This window comes from Anser brachyrhynchus (assembly GCF_964034855.1).
Source record: "Anser brachyrhynchus genome assembly, chromosome: 14".
Lineage (NCBI taxonomy): Eukaryota > Metazoa > Chordata > Aves > Anseriformes > Anatidae > Anser > Anser brachyrhynchus.
In genome coordinates this window covers 14,850,210-14,855,079 of record NC_137709.1, presented here as the reverse complement: position 1 = coordinate 14,855,079, position 4,870 = coordinate 14,850,210, and positions in this window count along the sequence as shown.

Sequence of the window (4,870 nt, the reverse complement as noted above, 5' to 3'; positions counted from 1 at the left end):
TGGAAGATTTTGGCTTGGGTCTGCTAAATCTTAAATAGATAAATAAATAAACGAAGCTGTGCTTTTGTCAATACTAGAGCCAACTGCGTGGAAGTCAGCAGGTGCCAAAACAGCCTGTGCCTGACGGGTCGGCTCAGGGATGCTGGTTAGCGAAGTCACCCGGTCTGTAATCGCATTTTACGCCGCGCAGGCCGTTTTCCTGAGGTAAATCGGGGCGGCACGAAGCCGTTGAGCGCCTGAGGGGTGGCGGGCATGGCCGGGCCGGGCCGGGCGTTGGGCGGGAAGGGGCCGGCTCCTCACAGCGGGTGACCGGGGCGGCACAGCTCTGCCCCGGGGCTGGGAGCGACACCGAACGGCGAAGGAGATCCCGTTCGATCCCTGAAGCGGATAGCTGTACGTTCCCTGAGGAGGAAAGCTGTTTGTTCGCAGTTTTTTTCTCGGGAAAGACGCGGCGCACAGCTGCTGCTGCCCACAGGTGCCGGCTGGCGCCAGGTGGCTTTGTTGAAGTCGTCAGGGGGTGTGAGCACAGCCCTGAGGCGATCTGCCTCGTAACCCGCCCAGGGACACGCAACCGTTGCGTTTTGGGGTTGCTTTTAAGCATCTGAGAGGAATTCAGCACGAATTAAAGTCTAGAGATGCCTGACTCTGAGGGGGACAGGTGTTCTGAGGCCCCTCAGCTGCGCGCTGGCTGCTGTACCCGTCGGGTCCCTGCTCTGAAATTATTTACTCCAAGCAGGCAAAAGGAAGCTGGACTATGGCTGCTGCTCGGGGGTGAGCTCCCTGCACAGGCAGCAGGAGCCCTGCCAGCATCAGACACCCGTACCTGACGTACCTGAGGTGGTGTGCACAAAGTGAGGGTCCTGGGGGCCAAGTGGCCCAGCTCCGGTGCTGGTCAACCAACCACCTGAGCAGCATTCACGCTGGTAAGATGGAAAGAGACTTTTCCTGGGTGCAGCCCTGCTTTCTTATTTGCATCAGGTTTTGCAAAGCCTGCAGCCTTCTGCGTGCAAGGTGTGAGCACGGCATCGGTGGAATGAAGAAAGTACTGTTTGCTGGCTTCCGTCGGCCTGACGAGAGTGAAATTGGCAACATAGCTGTGAAATCGTCTGGGGAAGGAGACCGAGAGAAGAGACTTGAAGCAGCCGCCGATGTTTGCAGCAGTCACCCCCCGTGACTCTAGCGTTAGCTGCTGCATTGGCACTGCCCGCCGAGGCAGCCTGCAAAGCCTGGGGAAGCAAGCCGCTGCTGCTCCTCCTCCTCTTCGTCCTCCTCCTCCTCCCCTGCCCGGCTGAGGTGTTCCCTGCGCTGAGCAACTTCCAGCAGGGCATCGCAGCATCCGTGCGGTCTGGGCAGAGCCGTGCCTTTAACGCCAGGGGGATGCGCGGCTCGCCTCTGCAATCCTCCCTCGGAGCCTCCGCGAAGCGAGCCCCAGCTCCGCGCTGAGGCTCGGTGCGTGAGAGCGGAGTTCTGTGCCTCGCTCCAACTGCCGCCTGAACTTTGTCAAGGGCTCTCTTTTGTTTGTTCGTTTTGTTCTGTTATTTCTGGACCTTGTGAGAAGGAAGATCTTTCTCCACGCTTCAACCATGAGCGGCTGCTCGAAGAGATGCAAGCATGGGATCGTCAAATTCGCCCAGACGATTTTTAAGCTTATCACAGGCACTCTCAGCAAAGGTAAGAGAAAAGATTTTGATTCATGTTGTTCTACTGTGCTCTCAGCTCTGCGGGAGTTTTGTAGCCTCTAAGGAAGCTTGTGGAAGTTTATTATCGCTGCTTCAGAGGTGCTGTGGTTTAATTCAGGGAATTGGCTGCTCTGGAGAAGTTCCTGAGTGTGGCCAGGCTTGGAGCCGTGCTGTGAAGCCTTATGTAATTGTTTCGAAGTTGTGTAGTTTGTAACCTCTGGTTGCCGACTTGTTATAGCTTGTGTCTGTACCAGGTTATTTCGGTGTGCTGGGAGATGCTTCTGGGGGAGCTGGTGTGCAGCTTCAAAATTGTGAAGAGTTCATAATTGCTGGTGGATCAGTACTTCTCCTGGGTGTCTTTTTTTAAACTTTACTGTTTCTATTAGTTGTTTGAAGCATGTGTGTATGTTGGTTCAAAATCTAGGTCACTGCTTATTACGTGCTCCTGAGTATCTTTGGTTTATCTACAGTTTGCTTTTCACCTACACCTTGTGTACCTTTACCATGTACAGGTGGAACAATACCAATCCTAATTATGCTGCTCTCTTAATTGAAATCAAAAATAAAGGATAGAAATCTTTTATACTTCTCTGTATTCATATAATTTCAGTGGCGGTGTACTGAGGTAAGTTATCAAACTGCTATTTTTATTGGTCTCTAATCATAGTGATGCTTCTCAGCATCCTGTACTGGATAAATGACTGTTGGTGGTTTGCTAGGGTATTTCGGGTAATAGTGATGTTACGCTCAACTGCTGCTTCACCGTTGAAATGTGGAGAGCATTTAGGTCAGGGGCAGACTTGTACAAGTTCTTTCTGTGTGTTTGACTGGGGGTAATTTTTAGAGTTTATAATAAGATTCAGACTAAGTTATCAGAGGGGAGACTTCTGTAAGGCTGAGGAGTCCTTCTTATGCATTTTTTTTCATATAAATGCCAAGTTTGTTTATTTTCTTAAAATGTTTTTGTAGTCAAAAAGCAAAAAAGAAGCATGTACTTTCCAGGTAATGTTAGTCTTCTGTGGTGTTGTGTGGCTGTCTGGAGTGCACGTGCTCCTGCACAAATTTTAGTGTTTGAGTTGTTTCTTAGGGTAAACTATAACCAGGCAGAGGTGACTTTTAAAATAGACAATGTGTAAGTATCAAGAATGGAAATATAATTATGGAATCATGGAATGGTTTGGGTTGGAAGGGACCTTAAAGATCATCAGGTTCCAACCCACCCCTGGCACCTTCTTTCTGTAGGAACTAGGGAAACTATTCAATCCGTTCTTTACAGATCTGGAAAAAATACAATTATAAGGCAACTTTCTCATATAAATCTGAAAATGTTGTATTTCACATCAAGAATACTGGACAGGTTGGTTGTTCTTAAAATCATGATTGGTTTAAAATTGTATCTTGTATGTATTTGATTTTTCTCTTCCCCCTTTTTCTCCTGTCATCCATAGACTGTCAAACATCAGCAGAAGAAAGATTAAATATTTGTTCAAGTCTGTCAAAGAAAGGGAGGAGCTGTCAGGTGTTGGTTATAATTCATGATTAACACCAAGATATCTCCTTATCATTATAAGCAAAGGAGAAATTCAAGTAAATGTAGCAAAAGAAATAACTTTATTACTATGGCTAGAGAAGAGAAGTAATGGTAGGATACTAACTGCAAGACCTTATCTTCTCCATTGAAATTAGCATGTCAGTAGGGTATACTTGCTGTACTGTGTGTGTATTTTTTTAATGTATGGTGTATCCTGCTATATTTGCTAGTGATGGACAAAAAACTGTGCTCTTTGCTTGTGCTCACCTTCAAAAAAAGGGGGAAAATCTGTGTTCGTGTGGTGCTTCTCTAAGTGTTCAGGTAGGGCAATTCACCTAATGGGGCATTATCAAGCAGTCCTTGTGTCCTTACTGCTTGTCTCCCTTTTGCAAAGGGCTACATCAATATTGGAGTTGGACAGTAGAACAGCACTCTGCAGTGAGCTAGAAATCACAGTGGAAAATGTCCAAGGCTTTTTTCATTTCTTCTGAAAGATGCCAGAATTGTGCTATCATTGTCTCCCTCCTTGGCAGCCCATGCAATAGTATCACACAGTTCTACCCCCATTTTCCTATGACAATGTCTCATTTCAGGCTGCTTGGACTAGATAAGAGTGGTGTTCTGGGACTCAAAGTATTTAAAACTCTGATAAACTATTTTTTCCCCCTCTTCATCTGCTTTTGTGTTATACTGGAAGAATCAGATTCAGGAAGGAACAAACCATGGGAATGAGTTTGATTCATAGGTATTAGAGAGCTGCTGCAGTGAAAATCAACATTTTGATAACAATATCTGTGAAACTCCTAACTAGAAAGAAAATAACTGGAAATCTCAATTAGGAGTTCTGATTGTAAAAATAAAAAAAATTTAAAAAAATGTTAGTTTATACTTTTATCCCAGTGCTTATTGTTTTGCATTTCTTCTAGTGAAACTTCTGCAGGTAATCAAAAAATAGAAACAGCTGTGCATTGTCATTTTGTGTTCTTTAACTTCGGCAATCTATATGCTAGTGAATATTCAAGTTGTCTTCTGTGTTCTTTACCCCATTGCTGCCTCATTGCCTTCATATTGTTTAATGCCTTTTTTTTATTATTTTTAAACACATTTGACAGGACAAATCCTTTGTGAAGCACACAATTCATTCTCTTCTCCATACTTCCACCATTTTGATTTTTATTGGAGTGGGATATATTCTGCAATTCAATCAGGTGCAATCCTTAGCATCACTCAGTGGTTTCTTCTTGTCTCAACAGCAGAAGTTTTTTCCCCTTGATTATTTTCAGTAATAAAAGGAGGCTGTCTGAGCTGCAGCTATTAAGTCCTTCCTTCTGCAACAGGGTGTGATGAGACAGCAGCCGCCTCCTGGTGTGGGCAGTGAGGGAGAAGGCACACCTGGTCTCACTGTGTGGTCACCAGCCTGTTGGGTATGTCTGGACTTAAATCTACAGCTGCAGCAAATCTACGAGGCTTTAAACCAAGGATTTCATAGCTGGTACCTTTGCAGAGCTGGATTAGCAATTTTTGCCTGCATCCCAAGTTCATTCTTGCTTGGAAGGGCTTAGTGAGCAGAATGATTGAGCAAGTCTCCTCTGTATGTATATGAAGGTACTGCTGATGCCTCTGAAAACGTAGCCTTGCTCAGTGACCAAAACTGAAGCTG